Source organism: Daphnia magna, linkage group LG4 (assembly GCF_020631705.1).
Source record: "Daphnia magna isolate NIES linkage group LG4, ASM2063170v1.1, whole genome shotgun sequence".
Taxonomy (NCBI): Eukaryota; Metazoa; Arthropoda; class Branchiopoda; order Diplostraca; family Daphniidae; genus Daphnia; species Daphnia magna.
Genome location: NC_059185.1, coordinates 7,742,964 through 7,763,530, shown reverse-complemented (window position 1 = coordinate 7,763,530; position 20,567 = coordinate 7,742,964). Strand labels below are relative to the sequence as shown.

The 20,567-nt window shown below is 40.1% G+C and overlaps 17 non-coding genes across 17 annotated transcripts; 5 read left to right on the top strand and 12 right to left on the bottom strand.

The window, feature by feature from the left end:
* Positions 1-672: 672 nt before the first annotated feature.
* Trnap-ugg lies at positions 673-744 on the bottom strand. The gene has a single exon. It is a non-coding gene; the product is annotated as a tRNA-Pro (tRNA).
* Positions 745-880: 136 nt separating this feature from the next.
* Positions 881-986, bottom strand: Trnay-gua. The gene is made up of 2 exons: positions 950-986; positions 881-916 (listed from the first exon to the last, which is right to left on the bottom strand). It is a non-coding gene; the product is annotated as a tRNA-Tyr (tRNA).
* A 6,896-nt stretch (positions 987-7,882) lies between these two features.
* Positions 7,883-7,954, top strand: Trnaq-uug. Its single transcript has one exon. It is a non-coding gene; the product is annotated as a tRNA-Gln (tRNA).
* A 550-nt stretch (positions 7,955-8,504) lies between these two features.
* Positions 8,505-8,577, bottom strand: Trnar-ucg. Its single transcript has one exon. It is a non-coding gene; the product is annotated as a tRNA-Arg (tRNA).
* Positions 8,578-9,095: 518 nt separating this feature from the next.
* Positions 9,096-9,167, bottom strand: Trnal-uaa. Its single transcript has one exon. It is a non-coding gene; the product is annotated as a tRNA-Leu (tRNA).
* Positions 9,168-10,176: 1,009 nt separating this feature from the next.
* Positions 10,177-10,249, top strand: Trnaq-uug. The gene has a single exon. It is a non-coding gene; the product is annotated as a tRNA-Gln (tRNA).
* Positions 10,250-10,973: 724 nt separating this feature from the next.
* Trnal-aag lies at positions 10,974-11,055 on the bottom strand. The gene has a single exon. It is a non-coding gene; the product is annotated as a tRNA-Leu (tRNA).
* A 335-nt stretch (positions 11,056-11,390) lies between these two features.
* Trnap-ugg lies at positions 11,391-11,462 on the bottom strand. The gene has a single exon. It is a non-coding gene; the product is annotated as a tRNA-Pro (tRNA).
* A 136-nt stretch (positions 11,463-11,598) lies between these two features.
* Trnay-gua lies at positions 11,599-11,704 on the bottom strand. Its single transcript has 2 exons — positions 11,668-11,704; positions 11,599-11,634 (listed from the first exon to the last, which is right to left on the bottom strand). It is a non-coding gene; the product is annotated as a tRNA-Tyr (tRNA).
* Positions 11,705-12,471: 767 nt separating this feature from the next.
* Positions 12,472-12,543, top strand: Trnaq-uug. Its single transcript has one exon. It is a non-coding gene; the product is annotated as a tRNA-Gln (tRNA).
* A 728-nt stretch (positions 12,544-13,271) lies between these two features.
* Positions 13,272-13,353, bottom strand: Trnal-aag. The gene has a single exon. It is a non-coding gene; the product is annotated as a tRNA-Leu (tRNA).
* Positions 13,354-14,775: 1,422 nt separating this feature from the next.
* Trnaq-uug lies at positions 14,776-14,847 on the top strand. The gene has a single exon. It is a non-coding gene; the product is annotated as a tRNA-Gln (tRNA).
* A 1,512-nt stretch (positions 14,848-16,359) lies between these two features.
* On the bottom strand, positions 16,360-16,433 carry Trnar-ucg. The gene has a single exon. It is a non-coding gene; the product is annotated as a tRNA-Arg (tRNA).
* A 520-nt stretch (positions 16,434-16,953) lies between these two features.
* Positions 16,954-17,025, bottom strand: Trnap-ugg. The gene has a single exon. It is a non-coding gene; the product is annotated as a tRNA-Pro (tRNA).
* Positions 17,026-18,037: 1,012 nt separating this feature from the next.
* On the top strand, positions 18,038-18,109 carry Trnaq-uug. Its single transcript has one exon. It is a non-coding gene; the product is annotated as a tRNA-Gln (tRNA).
* Positions 18,110-19,609: 1,500 nt separating this feature from the next.
* On the bottom strand, positions 19,610-19,682 carry Trnar-ucg. The gene has a single exon. It is a non-coding gene; the product is annotated as a tRNA-Arg (tRNA).
* A 518-nt stretch (positions 19,683-20,200) lies between these two features.
* On the bottom strand, positions 20,201-20,272 carry Trnap-ugg. Its single transcript has one exon. It is a non-coding gene; the product is annotated as a tRNA-Pro (tRNA).
* Positions 20,273-20,567: the final 295 nt, after the last annotated feature.

Here is a 20,567-nt window from a genome sequence, read left to right as displayed (position 1 = left end):
CAGCAACCTGAATGACACTAATCTAAAAACCTTACTACACCCATTCAACAAATCAATTGTCAAAGCATACATACCCACCAACTTCCACCATTTGAAATTTTCTCTTGTTTCCCGTAAGTTATTTTAGCACACCTTTTAGATTTACAATTTCCTATCTTCTTCCAAAACTCAAAAAATCTGCTATTTAGCGTGAGGATGGAAAAGGATCTATCGACTCGTTTATTGCAATAGGAGGCACTTTAGTTTGAAACAGAACAAAAGATATTTGCAGTCACAGTAATATAGGCAATCACTTGTTTGAAAACGCTAAATTATTTAGAGAATTTCATTCAATCAACAGTTTTATTTGGGGAGCAGATGTTTCCTCAGGCGGAAATAGCCAGTTTACCATTAGAAAATGAGAATCGATGTCGTAGATTGCTTAGCAACTTTGTTTGGTATTATCGTATGACCTGTAAATTCTTCGTCTTATCTAATGTCAGAAGGATTATCTAAATTTGAAATGTATTGATTTTCATATTATGATGAACACAGACACTCGAAAGTTAATTTAGAATAAGTTGAGAAGAATTCAACTCGTGCGATAAGAGAGTCCACGAGCTGTAATCGATATTATAATACGACAAATTTCCGAAAGCATCCTCATTTAAGAACCAATTCTTTTAACATTTAGGGCTCATCCGGGATTTGAACCCGGGGCCTCCTACACCCAAAGCAGGAATCATACCACTAGACCAATGAGCCATATGTTATTTTACGCATATTTTTTAGATTATTTTCTATTGTAGATTTTGACGTAATATGGCTATGTTTAACTGAAAGTAATCATTCCTTACATTCAATTTCACTTACTGTTAATAACATCTATTTTCAATCTATATCCTTCGAGCCGGAGTTGAACCAGCGACCTATGGATAACTAACAATTTATTTCTAATATATTTTTATCTCTACAGTCCACCGCTCTACCAACTGAGCTATCGAAGGATGGCATACTGACACGAGCAACGAAAACTTCATATTACTACACATAAACTCCGTTCAGCATTGCGTAGTATGGTAATGAACTTAAAATGTTGGGTCGCAATCCATCTTACCCGTATTTGGCAGTTTTTTTAATGCTAAGCATGAATATCTCATAAAATGCTTTTCTATGTTATCAGCTATGTTCACAAGAACCTTTTTGTAAAGCCTTACGCCCTCTTGCTTACCGATTACGCCTTGAGGAACTGCATCTGGATGGCATTTGGTTACGTCTCAAACTTAGAGGTAAAACAGCGAGGCCGTGAGCGTGGGTTGGAGTTAAAAACTGTTAGTCCTGGGGTCGAATTTTGAACACCGTACTTTTGCTTAGCCAAAAGTCGACTTAAGCCAACTTTTGCCAAGCCGACATATGCCAAGTTCGGCTCGATAAGTGAAACTTATCGTTCTTGACTTAAGACGTGATTTTGAAAAAAAAATGTTGATACTTATGCCGGCTTAGCATTTTTTCGCTTAACTTGTCAAAAGTAAGGCGGGGCAAATTTTGGCCAATGACGTTAAAGCTTGCAAACGTTTTCTGAAAACAAAGCAGACGAATTTACACGAAACAAGCATGACATAAGTATTTAAAAATTATTTTGATGTGTTTGCAGTGTTGTTTTTACACAAGTGATATTTGGATGAAATGGGGCCGAAAACTGACGGAATGAAGGAGAATGTGAAACGCGATATTTGGTACGATCGCGAGATGGATTATCTGTTGGCTTTATACATTGAAGAAAAGTTAAGTAATATATACGATATTAATATCTTAGTCGTCAGCAGCATTTTTTACTAGATGTGCTCAATAAATCATATAATTCGTTCCACAGTGTTGTTGCATGATGAATAAAATGAATACATAAACAATTGAGAATGTTTCTCCTTTACTGTATTTGCCATGACGGCTTAACATACCTCTTACAGGAACAGTTGAAAAAACACAAGAGTGAATGGTTTCTTCTTACAGGGCCACACTTTTAGGGTAGGGAAAAAATAGAGAGAGAGTGATGCTAAACGGTGGCCTGGGTTTCTGCAACCCATAGGGTTTGGCAACTCGAAAAGGCGCACACAAAATTTCTCTGTTCCAACACTCCCACTCAGAGAAATTAGGGAAACAAAAATGGCTTACTGTTAGGATTACACAGAGGAGATCATCCTTTTTTTTAAAAGGAAAAAAAAAAAAAACATTATTTAATGGGGTGTACACCGACCAGCTCGCGAAATTTCTTGAAATCGACGTGAGGTAACGGCTTTGTAAATATGTCGGCCAGTTGCTTTTTTTTATCTATGCTCATCATCTTGATTTCTTGCTCTTCAATGTAGTTGCGAATAATGTGGTAGGCTACCCTTATGTGCTTGGTTCTTGGGTGATAGGCTGGATGATTGGCCAGTTGAATTGCCGCATGATTATCACAGAAGATAATGACAGGCCTGTTGCTTTCTAATCCCAGTTCTTGAAGGAACCACATTAGTGAGACCGCCTCTCTGGATCCATCGCTTGCTGACTGGTATTCAGCTTGAGTCGTTGATGCTGCTGTTGCTCTTTGGCGTCTGCTGGACCATGAGACGGGACCTTTGTTAAAGCGGAACAGATATCCAGATGTTGAACGGCAGGAATCAAGATCACCGGCGAAATCGGAGTCAACGTAGCCAACTAGTTGGAATTGACTGCTCCCACTGCTCCCACTACTTCCGCCAAAGCATAATCCGTAGTGAACCGTAGATTTTAGGTAGGCAAGGATGTTCTTAACGCCTGCCCAGTGTTCTGGACCAGGATTTTGGCAGTAACGGGCAACCTGATTGACGGCAAATGCAATATCGGGTCGTGTAACATGAGTCAAGTAGTTTAAGCAGCCGATCGACTCCTGATATGGTACATCCGCCATCGCCATTTTTCCAGCTCTAGTGGAGGGAGACATCTCCTTTGATAGTCGGACATGGGGATCAGCCGGAATGGCTCTCGGTTTACAGTCGGCCATGTTGAATCGATTAAGGATTTTTTCAATGAAGGCGGACGAGCTAATGTAAATTTTCCGGGTCTTTCTGTCTCTTTCAATCTCCATTCCAACGAAACGATCAGTCGGGAGCGTCCTTATTTCAAAATGTTCGGAGAGAAAGGCAAGAACATCGGCTATCGCCTCTTTGTTGTTGCTGCACAGAAGTCCGTCGTCGACCCAAATCACCAAAATTAGAATCTCCTCCTCTCTACGACGGAAATAAACACAGGAGTCGTGTTTGCTTCGCACAAATCCGAACCTGAGAATGAAGTCGTTGAACTTGACATTCCAGACACGGGGTGCCTGTTTGAGACCGTAGATGCATTTGACAAGTTTACACACTAGATGTTCTTTGCCTGGTTCGACAAACCCTTCGGGCTGGGTAATATAGATGTCCTCTTTTACTAGTCCATAAAGAAATGCTGTTTTTATGTCGAGTTGTGACATCTCTAAATCGAGAACAGCACACATAGATAGGATTACACGAAGAGAGTCGTATCTAACGACTGGTGAGTAGGTTTCTTCATAGTCGATACCCCTTATCTGAGCAAATCCTTTGGCAACAAAGCGGGACTTGTACCGTGGTGGAGTAGTTAAATGACCTGGCTTTACTTTAAACACCCAGCGAGTTCCGATTGCTTGTCTCCCAGCAGGTAGTGGCTCCAACAACCAAGTGCCGTTTTTCCGGTGCGAATCAAATTCATCTTGTACTGAAGCTTGCCAGAGATGAGCCTCATCACAGTTCATGGCTTCTTTGAAAGACGTCGGTTCAAAGTGTTCCGAGATACTTTCGGCCTCGGCCGCCTTCATGCTTTGGATGACTTTAGGAACGCGGGTGCGGAGTGGGTATCTGCGATTGGTGACGTTGGGAGGATCTTGATCGACAGGATAGTTTTCATTGATGTTTGGTTCAGAGTCATGATCATCATGGTCAACTGTGCAATCATTGTACGTTTTTTCCTTGTTGTCGAGCCCTTGGCCTCCAGTGCCAGTTGTAGTAGCGTTGTTTTCGTCAGTTTGCATTTCATTCGTAGCTTCATATACTGTTGGTTGTTGGATTGCGTACGGAAAGCCAGGGAGTGACGAGGAGTGCTGTTGATCTGATGGCTCTGGGGATTCTGTTTCGACGAAAACGACATCGAGACTGATTATGACTCTTAGATTATTGAGTGTTAGCACTCGGTATCCGGTTGAGGTGTCATCGTAACCAAGAAAAAGGGCCTTTTCTCCTTTAGGGTCCCATTTGCGCCGTTTTTCGTCTGGAATTTTTACAAAGCATGAGCAGCCAAATTGGCGAAGGTGTGAGATGTTTGGCTTACTACCGTAATATTTCTCGAATGGCGTGACTGATCGAGTGCGTGAAAGAGTCCGATTCAGGGTGTAGACTGAATAGGCAATTGCCTCAGCCCATAGACGAAGAAGGACTTGCTGTGATACTGGAAGTTTCATTCCATACATTGAGCTTCGTGCCAGCTCCACAACTGAACGATTGTCTCGTTCCACACTGCCATTTTGTTGTGGGGAGTATGGGACTGTGTATAAGCGTCGAATGCCCAACTCGTCAACCCAGGTCCAATCACCTCCCTTAAATTCTCCTCCTCCATCTGTCAGAAGGGTTTTAATTATTTTCCCTGTTTCGTTTTGAAAGGAGGGAATGAATAATTTAAATTTACCAGCTGCTTCAGACTTGGTCTTGATGAAATAGACTTTTCGATAGCTGCTGCACTTGTCCTTAAAGAGGACGTAGTATCGTGCACCGCTTAGAGATGGTTCTTGCATGGGACCACCAACGTCGGCCGCGATCAGTTGTCCCACTTCGGCAACTGGTTTTCGGTTAGATGTGGGGAATTCGTTGCGTGTTAGTTTTCCCAGCACGCAGCCTTCACAGACTTCAGGGGTATCACGATTCGTGATGACCATTCCTTCCACTGCGTGGCTTGACGCCATGTCTAGTAGTGTTCTATAGTTGACATGTCTGCAGCGACGATGCCAGATGATGAGAGAAGCCGATGACAGTTTTGAGTTAGCCGCGTAGGCGATGTCTTGTTTTACCTCAGTTATGGCTTTTATGTTCAGTTTGTACAATGTTTTGCCTGAGCCTTGCTGGCCGTTCATTTCAACAGTGCCATTGAGTTTAAATACGACATCTTTGTCTTCAAATTCGACTTTCATTCCGGGGATGGTAGTGACTACACCGATTGAGATTAGGTTGATTCCAGCAGTTGGCACATAGAGTACGTTTTTGATTATGCCAGTGCGAATCTTATTGTTGACGAACGAGTCGATAACGACGTCGCCGTAGCCGTGGACAAGTGCTGTAGCATTGCCGATGCCTTTGATGACCCAGCTACCTGGTGTTACAGCAACAAAGTTTCGTATGAATTGCTTCTGATCAGTGAGATGTGACGTCGAGCCCGAGTCGGCGTTCCAGACAGTAGCGTCAACTCGGTTTAGGTAGCCAGAGCAGGCTGGGTAACCAAAATCGACTTTCGGTGAGCTGGTGAAAGCAGCGTTCGCGGCGTCTTGTCTTGTTCGTTCAGCTGTTGCTCGCTTTCTGCACTCGATGGTTGGATGACTGGCTGCTCCATTAAAACCGTTACTAGTGCAGTAGCCACAGGGAGCTCCGCCGTATCTTGGCTTTTTCGCAGCTGGACCTTCGGATGCTCTGGCTCCTGTTGAGGATCCACCGGAGTTTCTTCCATTACCAAAGCCTCCTCTTCCTCGATGGCCTTTGTTTTGTAGAGTTCCTCCTCCAATGTGTGGAGTGCCATGAGAGGCAGTGTAGTAGCTAGCATCTTGTGGTTGAAACATTGCATTCTTAGACTCTTCGTTTAGAATTTTTGATGTGAGCAGAGGAATAGTCTGTTCTTCTTCTGGGAGAGATTCCCATGTAGTTATGAATCCACGAAGATGTGGAGGTAAGGTGTAGATGATTTTAGTGGTGATTTGCAGGAGAGTTGGGGCTTCTCCCATGTTTTTAAGCTGTTCAGCCAGGTTCTCAATTGCTGATATATGAGACATTGCATCGTGTCCTTGTTGATAGTCGTAGTTCATGAATTTTCGTTGGATGACGTAACGATTATTGGCCGCACACTTGTTATGTTGAGACGAAAGTCTAATCCATATCTGATGAGCTGTTTTGCATCCAACCAGAGTGTTTTGAAGTTTTGGCTCAATTGTAGTAAGTAGAATTCGTCTGGCTAGCACATCTTTCTTTTTCCAGTCTCTGATTGCTTCCTCGTTGAGGACTGGACCAACTGCAGGCATTGGTGCTGCTTGTCCTTCGATTGGTGCTGCAGCTTGTAAGATTTCTCGCATCTGTATCAGAGACATGTGCTTTAGAGATTTTTTAAGTTTTTCAATTAAGGATTAAATAGTTCCTTTTTTGTAAGAAAAAACATGTGCTCGAGCACTCTTTAAGTCATGCTCTTGAGCATTCATTGTCAGACATGTGTTGACTATAACAACAGGCAAGTCTACAATTGTCGTGAGTTTTACTTGAATGAGAGAAAAATATGTACCTCTGATGGCATTAAGAATGTTCCATCAACTATAGAAGTAACATCGTTCTCTTCAAGTGCTACATCGAGCCCAAGCTTCCAAAGAGGCAGGTTGGTACCGTCAAACGGAATGACATGATCCAGGCTACTCTTTGAGTACATTTTATTCAATTATAGTAATTAGCGATCAACTGGGCCCATAACCTGTTGTTGCATGATGAATAAAATGAATACATAAACAATTGAGAATGTTTCTCCTTTACTGTATTTGCCATGACGGCTTAACATACCTCTTACAGGAACAGTTGAAAAAAACACAAGAGTGAATGGTTTCTTCTTACAGGGCCACACTTTTAGGGTAGGGAAAAAATAGAGAGAGAGTGTTGCTAATCGGTGGCCTGGGTTTCTGCAACCCATAGGGTTTGGCAACTCGAAAAGGCGCACACAAAATTTCTCTGTTCCAAGTTCCAACACACAGGAGGTGATGGAAGGAGACTTCAATACCCTAATTACTAAGAAATTGAAGAATGAAACATGGAAGAAGATAACTATGTCGATGAACGTGGAATTTCTAGATTCCATTTTGTGCACTTTTGTAACTTTTTTAACACTTATTTATTTGCTGAGCTGTCAATTTTAAAACAAATAGTCTAGCAGACGCGTTTTAAATTTTTTCTTATAGCACAACCACAAATATTTTGCTAAATTTAGTGATGAAATGGGTCGAAAGTACAAACTTACAGAGATAAGGTACCTCTGGAGGTACCTTGGACTTATCTCCATTTTCTTGCTTAACTTAACTATCTTTTGGCTGAAGTATTTTACTTAACTTTTTCATTTTTGTTCAAAATTGCGACTTATCGATAAGTCAGACTTATCTCTAAGTTAAGTATTGGCTAAGCAAAAGTACGGTGTTCAAAATTCGACCCCTGGTAGTTGATTATTCTTGGATTTTATTATTGAAGCAAACAGAATTAACTGGAAAAAAAACTGTTTTAAAAATTCACGGAAAACTAAATTCTTTTCGGGCTCCATTGAAGAAATGAAAATCAATGTGCCAGTATGCATTACTGTTTGTATTCAAAATTTGATGATTCAAATCAACAACTTTCAAGCAGTTGCTACTAACTAACTATTTATCGCATTGTGTCCGCCCATGTTTACTGGTTGGTTCATCCTACGCCATCCACTGTCGTTAAGGCGTAAAAACCGAAGCAGTTTGATATACACGCCTAACACCTTACTTCTTAATGACTAATTTTCGCCTATTGGATGGATCAGAGCTTACGCCTTACACCTTAAGCACCTTCCGTAAGGTCGTAAGGCGTAAGAAGAGTCCCCTTGCGGATATTTATGTAACAGCGGTTCCATGGTGTAACGGTTATCACATCAGACTTTGACTCTGATAATCTGAGTTCGATTCTCAGTGGAACCTTAACTTTTGACCTTATTGCCCTTAAAAGGCTAATCATAGTTGGCAATAAGTAACGACCAAGATTTTTTAAAGCCTTTGATGTTTTATATGAAACGCAATTGGCTCATTGGTCTAGTAGTATGATACTTGCTTCGGGTGTGAGTGATCCCGGGTTCAATTCCCGGATGGGCCCACAATCATTTCTTTAAACTGGTGGATTGACAAGTGATATTTTGGCTGTTTCTCTAAAGTTACTATAGCCAACCGAGATCACAGAAAATACTTAAGAACGACCTGTTCTTGTTTCAGCAGGATTAGGATGTGCTTAGTCGTTGCGTTTAGAAATCATCGTCGTGAGGTGCAAAGTTTACATGGAATGGTAAAGTATGCGTAATTCTCGCTCTCCGATGTACTTCTTTACCCCATACCTTGGTACGTCCTTGAGGCATCGCACACAACTAGGAGTAAAGGCAGGGAATGGGTCGGAAATAGTTCGTTGCTGTGAAATGTATTTCTGTTTTGCCATTAGAGCTGTATCTTCGGTGTGTTAAAATAGACTTTGAAATACAACTGATCGTAGCAGGACTCGAACCTGCAATCTTCGGATCCGAAGTCCGACGCCTTATCCATTAGGCCACACGACCATGTTAAAGACGAGACATTGAATGTTGATATAAAAATGATCATCCCTGTGTTGGGTAAAAGATAATCTTTCAAGAAAAATGTAAAATCAAAATGTAAGGAATGGCAGCGATGGGATTCGAACCCAAGCCTCCGAAAAGGCTGGTGCCTTAAACCAGCGCCTTAGACCGCTCGGCCACGCTACCCTATATGTTATGGGGAGCAGATGTTTCCTCAGGCGGAAATAGCCAGTTTACCATTAGAAAATGAGAATCGATGTCGTAGATTGCTTAGCAACTTTGTTTGGTATTATCGTATGACCTGTAAATTCTTCGTCTTATCTAATGTCAGAAGGATTATCTAAATTTGAAATGTATTGATTTTCATATTATGATGAACACAGACACTCGAAAGTTAATTTAGAATAAGTTGAGAAGAATTCAACTCGTGCGATAAGAGAGTCCACGAGCTGTAATCGATATTATAATACGACAAATTTCCGAAAGCATCCTCATTTAAGAACCAATTCTTTTAACATTTAGGGCTCATCCGGGATTTGAACCCGGGGCCTACTACACTTAAAGCAGGAATCATACCACTAGACCAATGAGCCATATATAATTTTACGCATATTTTTTAGATTATTTTCTATTGTAGATTTTGACGTAATATGACTATGTTTAACTGAAAGTAGTCATTCCTTACATTCAATTTCACTTATTGTTAATAACATCTATTATCAATCTATTTCCTTCGAGCCGGAGTTGAACCAGCGACCTATGGATAACTAACAATTTATTTCTAATATATTTTTATCTCTACAGTCCACAACTCTACCAACTGAGCTATCGAAGGATGGCATACTGACACGAGCAACGAAAACTTCATATTACTACACATAAACTCCGTTCAGCATTGCGTAGTATGGTAATGAACTTGATATGTTGGGTCGCAATCCATCTTACCCGTATTTGGCTGTTTTTTTAATGCTAAGCATGAATATCTCATAAAATGCTTTTCTATGTTATCAGCTATGTTCACAAAAACCTTTTTGTAAAGCCTTACGCCCTCTTGCTTACCGATTACGCCTTGAGGAACTGCATCCGGATGGCATTTGGTTACGTCTCAAACTTAGAGGTAAAACAGCGAGGCCGTGAGCGTGGGTTGGAGTTAAAAACTGTTAGTCCTGGTAGTTGATTATTCTTGGATTTTATTATTGAAGCAAACCAGAATTAACTGGAAAAAAAACTGTTTTAAAAATTCACGGAAAACTAAATTCTTTTCGGGCTCCATTGAAGAAATGAAAATCAATGTGCCAGTATGCATTACTGTTTGTATTCAAAATTTGATGATTCAAATCAACAACTTTCAAGCAGTTGCTACTAACTAACTATTTATCGCATTGTGTCCGCCCATGTTTACTGGTTGGTTCATCCTACGCCATCCACTGTCGTTAAGGCGTAAACACCGAAGCAGTTTGATATACACGCCTTACACCTTACTTCTTAATGACTAATTTTCGCCTATTGGATGGATCAGAGCTTACGCCTTACACCTTAAGCACCTTCCGTAAGGTCGTAAGGCGTAAGAAGAGTCCCCCTTGCGGATATTTATGTAACAGCGGTTCCATGGTGTAATGGTTATCACATCAGACTTTGACTCTGATAATCTGAGTTCGATTCTCAGTGGAAGCCTTAACTTTTGACCTTATTGCCCTTAAAAGGCTATTCATAGTTGGCAATAAGTAACGACCAAGATTTTTTAAAGCCTTTGATGTTTTATATGAAACGCGATTGGCTCATTGGTCTAGTAGTATGATACTTGCTTCGGGTGTGAGTGATCCCGGGTTCAATTCCCGGATGGGCCCACAATCATTTCTTTAAACTGGTGGATTTACAAGTGATATTTTGGCTGTTTCTCTAAAGTTACTATAGCCAACCGAGATCACAGAAAATACTTAAGAACTACCTGTTCTTGTTTCAGCAGGATTAGGATGTGCTTAGTCGTTGCGTTTAGAAATCATCGTCGTGAGGTGCAAAGTTTACATGGAATGGTAAAGTATGCGTAATTCTCGCTCTCCGATGTACTTCTTTACCCCATACCTTGGTACGTCCTTGAGGCATCGCACACAACTAGGAGTAAAGGCAGGGAATGGGTCGGAAATAGTTCGTTGCTGTGAAATGTATTTCTGTTTTGCCATTAGAGCTGTATCTTCGGTGTGTTAAAATAGACTTTGAAACACAACTGATCGTAGCAGGACTCGAACCTGTAATCTTCGGATCCGAAGTCCGACGTCTTATCCATTAGGCCACACGACCATGTTAAATTCGAGACATTGAATGTTGATATAAAAATGATCATCCCTGTGTTGGGTAAAAGATAATCTTTCAAGAAAAATGTAAAATCAAAATGTAAGGAATGGCAGCGATGGGATTCGAACCCATGCCTCCGAAAAGACTGGTGCCTTAAACCAGCGCCTTAGACCGCTCGGCCACGCTACCCTATATGTTATGGGGAGCAGATGTTTCCTCAGGCGGAAATAGCCAGTTTACCATTCGAAAATGAGAATCGATGTCGTAGATTGCTTAGCAACTTTGTTTGGTATTATCGTATGACCTGTAAATTCTTCGTCTTATCTAATGTCAGAAGGATTATCTAAATTTGAAATGTATTGATTTTCATATTATGATGAACACAGACACTCGAAAGTTAATTTAGAATAAGTTGAGAAGAATTCAACTCGTGCGATAAGAGAGTCCACGAGCTGTAATCGATATTATAATACGACAAATTTCCGAAAGCATCCTCATTTAAGAACCAATTCTTTTAACATTTAGGGCTCATCCGGGATTTGAACCCGGGGCCTCCTACACCCAAAGCAGGAATCATACCACTAGACCAATGAGCCATATGTAATATTACGCATATTTTTTAGATTATTTTCTATTGTAGATTTTGACGTAATATGGCTATGTTTAACTGAAAGTAATCATTCCTTACATTCAATTTCACTTATTGTTAATAACATCTATTTTAAATCTATTTCCTTCGAGCCGGAGTTGAACCAGCGACCTATGGATAACTAACAATTTATTTCTAATATATTTTTATCTCTACAGTCCACCGCTCTACCAACTGAGCTATCGAAGGATGGCATACTGACACGAGCAACGAAAACTTCATATTACTACACATAAACTCCGTTCAGCATTGCGTAGTATGGTAATGAACTTGATATGTTGGGTCGCAATCCATCTTACCCGTATTTGGCTGTTTTTTTAATGCTAAGCATGAATATCTCATAAAATGCTTTTCTATGTTATCAGCTATGTTCACAAGAACCTTTTTGTAAAGCCTTACGCCCTCTTGCTTACCGATTACGCCTTGAGGAACTGCATCCGGATGGCATTTGGTTACGTCTCAAACTTAGAGGTAAAACAGCGAGGCCGTGAGCGTGGGTTGGAGTTAAAAACTGTTAGTCCTGGTAGTTGATTATTCTTGGATTTTATTATTGTAGCAAACCAGAATTAACTGGAAAAAAACTGTTTTAAAAAATTCACGGAAAACTAAATTCTTTTCGGGCTCCATTGAAGAAATGAAAATCAATGTGCCAGTATGCATTACTGTTTGTATTCAAAATTTGATGATTCAAATCAACAACTTTCAAGCAGTTGCTACTAACTAACTATTTATCGCATTGTGTCCGCCCATGTTTACTGGTTGGTTCATCCTACGCCATCCACTGTCGTTAAGGCGTAAAAACCGAAGCAGTTTGATATACACGCCTTACACCTTACTTTCTTAATGACTAATTTTCGCCTATTGGATGGATCAGAGCTTACGCCTTACACCTTAAGCACCTTCCGTAAGGTCGTAAGGCGTAAGAAGAGTCCCCTTGCGGATATGTGTGCAACAGCGGTTCCATGGTGTAATGGTTATCACATCAGACTTTGACTCTGATAATCTGAGTTCGATTCTCAGTGGAACCTTAACTTTTGACCTTATTGCCCTTAAAAGAGCTATTCATAGTTGGCAATAAGTACGACGACTAAGATTTTTTAAAGCCTTTGATGTTTTATATGAAACGTAATTGGCTCATTGGTCTAGTAGTATGATACTTGCTTCGGGTGTGAGTGATCCCGGGTTCAATTCCCGGATGGGCCCACAATCATTTCTTTAAACTGGTGGATTTACAAGTGATATTTTGGCTGTTTCTCTAAAGTTACTATAGCCAACCGAGATCACAGAAAATACTTAAGACCTACCTGTTCTTGTTTCAGCAGGATTAGGATGTGCTTAGTCGTTGCGTTTAGAAATCATCGTCGTGAGGTGCAAAGTTTACATGGAATGGTAAAGTATGCGTAATTCTCGCTCTCCGATGTACTTCTTTACCCCATACCTTGGTACGTCCTTGAGAGGCATCGCACACAACTAGGAGTAAAGGCAGGGAATGGGTCGGAAATAGTTCGTTGCTGTGAAATGTATTTCTGTTTTGCCATTAGAGCTGTATCTTCGGTGTGGTAAAATAGACTTTGAAACACAACTGATCGTAGCAGGACTCGAACCTGCAATCTTCGGATCGAAGTCCGACGCCTTATCCATTAGGCCACACGACCATGTTAAACTCGAGACATTGAATGTTGATATAAAAATGATCATCCCTGTGTTGGGTAAAAGATAATCTTTCAAGAAAAATGTAAAATCAAAATTTAAGGAATGGCAGCGATGGGATTCGAACCCATGCCTCCGAAGAGACTGGTGCCTTAAACCAGCGCCTTAGACCGCTCGGCCACGCTACCTACCTATATGTTATGGGAGCAGGATGTTTCCTCAGGCGGAAATAGCCAGTTTACCATTAGAAAATGAGAATCGATGTCGTAGATTGCTTAGCAACTTTGTTTGGTATTATCGTATGACCTGAAATTCTTCGTCTTATCTAATGTCAGAAGGATTATCTAAATTTGAAATGTATTGATTTTCATATTATGACGAACACAGACATTCGAAAGTTAATTAAGAATAAGTTGAGAAGAATTCAACTCGTGCGATAAGAGAGTTCACGAGCTGTAATCGATATTGTAATACGACAAATTTCCGAAAGCAAGCTCATTTAAGAACCAATTCTTTAAACATTTAGGAGCTCATCCGGGATTTGAACCCGGGGCCTCCTACCGCAAAGCAGGAATCATACCACTAGACCAATGAGCCATATGTAATGACACGCATATTTTTTAGATTATTTTCTATTGTAGATTTTGACGTAATATTGGCTATGTTTAAGTGAAAGTAATCATTCCTTACATTCAATTTCACTTATTGTTAATAACATCTATTTTCAATCTATTTCCTTCGAGCCGGAGTTGAACTAGCGACCTATGGATAACTAACAATTTATTTCTAATATATTTTTATCTCTACAGTCCACCGCTCTACCAACTGAGCTATCGAAGGATGGCATACTAACACGAGCAACGTAAACTTGATATTACTACACATAAACTCCGTTCAGCATTGCGTAGTATGGTAATGAACTTGATATGTTGGGTCGCAATCCATCTTACCCGTATTTGGCTGTTTATTTTATGCTTAGTATGAATATCTCATAAAATGCTTTTCTATGTTATCAGCTATGTTCACAAGAACCTTTTTGTAAAGCCTTACGCCCTCTTGCTTACCGATTACGCCTTGAGGAACTGCATCTGGATGGCATTTGGTTACGTCTAAAACTTAGAGGTAAAACAGCGAGGCCGTGAGTGTGGGTTGGAGTTAAAAACTGTTATTCCTGGTAGTTGATTATTCTTGTATTTTATTATTGAAGGCAAACCAGAATTAACTTGAAAAAAAAACTGTTTTAACAATTCACGGAAAACTAAATTCTTTTCGGGCTCCATTGAAGAAATGAAAATCAATGTGCCAGTATGCATTACTGTTTGTATTCAAAATTTGATGATTCAAATCAACAACTTTCAAGCAGTTGCTACTAACTAACTATTTATCGCATTGTGTCCGCCCATGTTTACTGGTTGGTTCATCCGACGCCATCCACTGTCGTTAAGGCGTAAAAACCGAAGCAGTTTGATATACACGCCTTACACCTTACTTTCTTAATGACTAATTTTCGCCTATTGGATGGATCAGAGCTTACGCCTTACACCTTAAGCACCTTCCGTAAGGTCGTAAGGCGTAAGAAGAGTCCCCCTTGCGGATATGTGTGCAACAGCGGTTCCATGGTGTAATGGTTATCACATCAGACTTTGACTCTGATAATCTGAGTTCGATTCTCAGTGGAACCTTAACTTTTGACCTTATTGCCCTTAAAAGACTATTCATAGTTGGCAATAAGTAACGACTAAGATTTTTTAAAGCCTTTGATGTTTTATATGAAACGTAATTGGCTCATTGGTCTAGTAGTATGATACTTGCTTCGGGTGTGAGTGATCCCGGGTTCAATTCCCGGATGGGCCCACAATCATTTCTTTAAACTGGTGGATTTACAAGTGATATTTTGGCTGTTTCTCTAAAGTTACTATAGCCAACCGAGATCACAGAAAATACTTAAGACCTACCTGTTCTTGTTTCAGCAGGATTAGGATGTGCTTAGTCGTTGCGTTTAGAAATCATCGTCGTGAGGTGCAAAGTTTACATGGAATGGTAAAGTATGCGTAATTCTCGCTCTCCGATGTACAGTATCCTGCACAAAAATCCGAACACCGATTTAATTTTTTAAAGCCACCTATTGGCGGGGGTAAAGGGTTTTTTGTTTGTTTTTTCTTTAAGAGGGAGGGTAGACGGGTTGATGGACACATAGGGCAGGGTTGGGTAAGTCTAGACATTTTTTTAATGCCTTAAGGTATTACGCTTTAAGGCAAGTAACAGAGTCAGGACATTTTTGCAACCCCCAGGGTGGTGTGTTTTTTTCAACGACAGTTGTAAATGTTGGACTTAGGCTGTGTAATACTCCTTTTACCCAAATAAATTATAAAGCTGCCTGTGCACAATTACTTCGATACCGATGGCATATGTGTAGGAGCCTCTGATTGCGACGCCGTAGATCAGTGTTCGACTCCCAAGAAGGGATTTGCAAAATATAGGTATCATTATAATATTCTTTATTCGAATTTGCTGGGAATATTAATTTCTCTAGAACGAAGGAGATTATTATTTTTAAAATTATTTAATAAACAAAAAAAGCATATATTGCTCGATGAAAATTTATTTTATATGTGAACGAGAATTTCTCGTAAGTTAACAACATTAACTCATCACCTCATCTGGAATCGAACACCGATCTCCAGCACCACATTCAGAAACGCTACACCTACGCCATTGACAGCGACGTAAACATTTACAGGCAGCTGGAACATAATCTTAATTGTTTCGGTAAGCAACATTACCATGCCCAAGCCCTAAATTTCCAACTGTCGTTTTAAAAAACACACCACCCTGGGGGTTGCAAAAATGTCCCGACCTGTAACTTGCCTTAAAGCGTAATGCAACCTTAAGGCATACCCTACCCTACCCTGTCGTGTCCATCACCCCGTCTACCCTCCCCTTAAAGAAAAACAAACAAAAAACCCATTAACCCGCCAATAGGTGGCTTTAAAAAATTAAATCGGTGTTCGGATTTTTGTGCAGGATACTGTACTTCTTTACCCCATACCTTGAGTACGTCCTTGAGGCATCGCACACAACTAGGAGTAAAGGCAGGGAATGGGTCGGAAATAGTTCGTTGCTGTGAAATGTATTTCTGTTTTGCCATTAGAGCTGCTATCTTCGGTGTGGTAAAATAGACTTTGAAACACAGCTGATCGTAGCAGGACTCGAACCTGCAATCTTCGGATCCGAAGTCCGACGCCCTTATCCATTAGGCCACACGACCATGTTAAACTCGAGACATTGAATGTTGATATAAAAATGATCATCCCTGTGTTGGGTAAAAGATAATCTTTCAAGAAAAATGTAAAATCAAAATTTAAGGAATGGCAGCGATGGGATTCGAACCCATGCCTCCGAAAGAGACTGGTGCCTTAAACCAGCGCCTTAGACCGCTCGTCCACGCTACCTCTATATGTTATGGGGAGCAGATGTTTCCTCAGGCGGAAATAGCCAGTTTACCATTAGAAAATGAGAATCGATGTCGTAGATTGTCTTAGCAACTTTGTTTGGTATTATCGTATGACCTGAAATTCTTCGTCTTATCTAATGTCAGAAGGATTATCTAAATTTGAAATGTATTGATTTTCATATTATGACGAACACAGACACTCGAAAGTTAATTAAGAATAAGTTGAGAAGAATTCAACTCGTGCGATAAGAGAGTTCACGAGCTGTAATCGATATTGTAATACGACAAATTTCCGAAAGCAAGCTCATATAAGAACCAATTCTTTAAACATTTAGGGCTCATCCGGGATTTGAACCCGGGGCCTCCTACACCCAAAGCAGGAATCATACCACTAGACCAATGAGCCATATGTAATGACACGCATATTTTTTAGATTATTTTCTATTGTAGATTTTGACGTAATATTGGCTATGTTTAAGTGAAAGTAATCATTCCTTACATTCAATTTCACTTATTGTTAATAACATCTATTTTCAATCTATTTCCTTCGGGCCGGAGTTGAACCAGCGACGTATGGATAACTAACAATTTATTTCTAATATATTTTTATCTCTACAGTCCACCGCTCTACCAACTGAGCTATCGAAGGATGGCATACTAACACGAGCAACGTAAACTTGATATTACTACACATAAACTCCGTTCAGCATTGCGTAGTATGGTAATGAACTTGATATGTTGGGTCGCAATCCATCTTACCCGTATTTGGCTGTTTATTTTATGCTAAGTATGAATATCTCATAAAATGCTTTTCTATGTTATCAGCTATGTTCACAAGAACCTTTTTGTAAAGCCTTACGCCCTCTTGCTTACCGATTACGCCTTGAGGAACTGCATCTGGATGGCATTTGGTTACGTCTAAAACTTAGAGGTAAAACAGCGAGGCCGTGAGTGTGGGTTGGAGTTAAAAACTGTTATTCCTGGTAGTTGATTATTCTTGTATTTTATTATTGAAGCAAACCAGAATTAACTTGAAAAAAAAACTGTTTTAACAATTCACGGAAAACTAAATTCTTTTCGGGCTCCATTGAAGAAATGAAAATCAATGTGCCAGTATGCATTACTGTTTGTATTCAAAATTTGATGATTCAAATCAACAACTTTCAAGCAGTTGCTACTAACTAACTATTTATCGCATTGTGTCCGCCCATGTTTACTGGTTGGTTCATCCGACGCCATCCACTGTCGTTAAGGCGTAAAAACCGAAGCAGTTTGATATACACGCCTTACACCTTACTTTCTTAATGACTAATTTTCGCCTATTGGATGGATCAGAGCTTACGCCTTACACCTTAAGCACCTTCCGTAAGGTCGTAAGGCGTAAGAAGAGTCCCCCTTGCGGATATGTGTGCAACAGCGGTTCCATGGTGTAATGGTTATCACATCAGACTTTGACTCTGATAATCTGAGTTCGATTCTCAGTGGAACCTTAACTTTTGACCTTATTGCCCTTAAAAGACTATTCATAGTTGGCAATAAGTAACGACTAAGATTTTTAAAGCCTTTGATGTTTTATATGAAACGTAATTGGCTCATTGGTCTAGTAGTATGATACTTGCTTCGGGTGTGAGTGATCCCGGGTTCAATTCCCGGATGGGCCCTCAATCATTTCTTTAAACTGGTGGATTTACAAGTGATATTTTGGCTGTTTCTCTAAAGTTACTATAGCCAACCGAGATCACAGAAAATACTTAAGACCTACCTGTTCTTGTTTCAGCAGGATTAGGATGTGCTTAGTCGTTGCGTTTAGAAATCATCGTCGTGAGGTGCAAAGTTTACATGGAATGGTAAAGTATGCGTAATTCTCGCTCTCCGATGTACAGTATCCTGCACAAAAATCCGAACACCGATTTAATTTTTTAAAGCCACCTATTGGCGGGGTAAAGGGTTTTTTGTTTGTTTTTCTTTAAGAGGGAGGGTAGACGGGTTGATGGACACATAGGGCAGGGTTGGGTAAGTCTAGACATTTTTTAATGCCTTAAGGTATTACGCTTTAAGGCAAGTAACAGGTCGGGACATTTTTGCAACCCCCAGGGTGGTGTGTTTTTTTTCAACGACAGTTGTAAATGTTGGACTTAGGCTGTGTAATACTCCTTACCCAAATAAATTATAAAGCTGCCTGTGCACAATTACTTCGATACCGATGGCATATGTGTAGAGCCTCTGATTGCGACGCCGTAGATCAGTGTTCGACTCCCAAGAAGGATTTGCAAAATATAGGTATCATTATAATATTCTTTATTCGAATTTGCTGGGAATATTAATTTCTCTAGAACGAAGGAGATTATTATTTTTAAAATTATTTAATAAACAAAAAAAGCATATATTGCTCGATGAAAATTTATTTTATATGTGAACGAGAATTTCTCGTAAGTTAACAACATTAACTCATCACCTCATCTGGAATCGAACACCGATCTCCAGCACCACATTCAGAAACGCTACACCTACGCCATTGACAGCGACGTAAACATTTACAGGCAGCTGGAACATAATCTTAATTGTTTCGGTAAGCAACATTACCATGCCCAAGCCCTAAATTTCCAACTGTCGTTTTAAAAAACACACCACCCTGGGGGTTGCAAAAATGTCCCGACCTGTAACTTGCCTTAAAGCGTAATACCTTAAGGCATACCCTACCCTACCCTGTCGTGTCCATCACCCCGTCTACCCTCCCCCTTAAAGAAAAACAAACAAAAAACCCATTAACCCGCCAATAGGTGGCTTTAAAAAATTAAATCGGTGTTCGGATTTTTGTGCAGGATACTGTACTTCTTTACCCCATACCTTGGTACGTCCTTGAGGCATCGCACACAACTAGGAGTAAAGGCAGGGAATGGGTCGGAAATAGTTCGTTGCTGTGAAATGTATTTCTGTTTTGCCATTAGAGCTGTATCTTCGGTGTGGTAAAATAGACTTTGAAACACAGCTGATCGTAGCAGGACTCGAACCTGCAATCTTCGGATCCGAAGTCCGACGCCTTATCCATTAGGCCACACGACCATGTTAAACTCGAGACATTGAATGTTGATATAAAAATGATCATCCCTGTGTTGGGTAAAAGATAATCTTTCAAGAAAAATGTAAAATCAAAATTTAAGGAATGGCAGCGATGGGATTCGAACCCATGCCTCCGAAAGAGACTGGTGCCTTAAACCAGCGCCTTAGACCGCTCGTCCACGCTACCCTATATGTTATGGGGAGCAGATGTTTCCTCAGGCGGAAATAGCCAGTTTACCATTAGAAAATGAGAATCGATGTCGTAGATTGCTTAGCAACTTTGTTTGGTATTATCGTATGACCTGAAATTCTTCGTCTTATCTAATGTCAGAAGGATTATCTAAATTTGAAATGTATTGATTTTCATATTATGACGAACACAGACACTCGAAAGTTAATTAAGAATAAGTTGAGAAGAATTCAACTCGTGCGATAAGAGAGTTCACGAGCTGTAATCGATATTGTAATACGACAAATTTCCGAAAGCAAGCTCATATAAGAACCAATTCTTTAAACATTTAGGGCTCATCCGGGATTTGAACCCGGGGCCTCCTACACCCAAAGCAGGAATCATACCACTAGACCAATGAGCCATATGTAATGACACGCATATTTTTTAGATTATTTTCTATTGTAGATTTTGACGTAATATTGGCTATGTTTAAGTGAAAGTAATCATTCCTTACATTCAATTTCACTTATTGTTAATAACATCTATTTTCAATCTATTTCCTTCGAGCCGGAGTTGAACCAGCGACGTATGGATAACTAACAATTTATTTCTAATATATTTTTATCTCTACAGTCCACCGCTCTACCAACTGAGCTATCGAAGGATGGCATACTAACACGAGCAACGTAAACTTGATATTACTACACATAAACTCC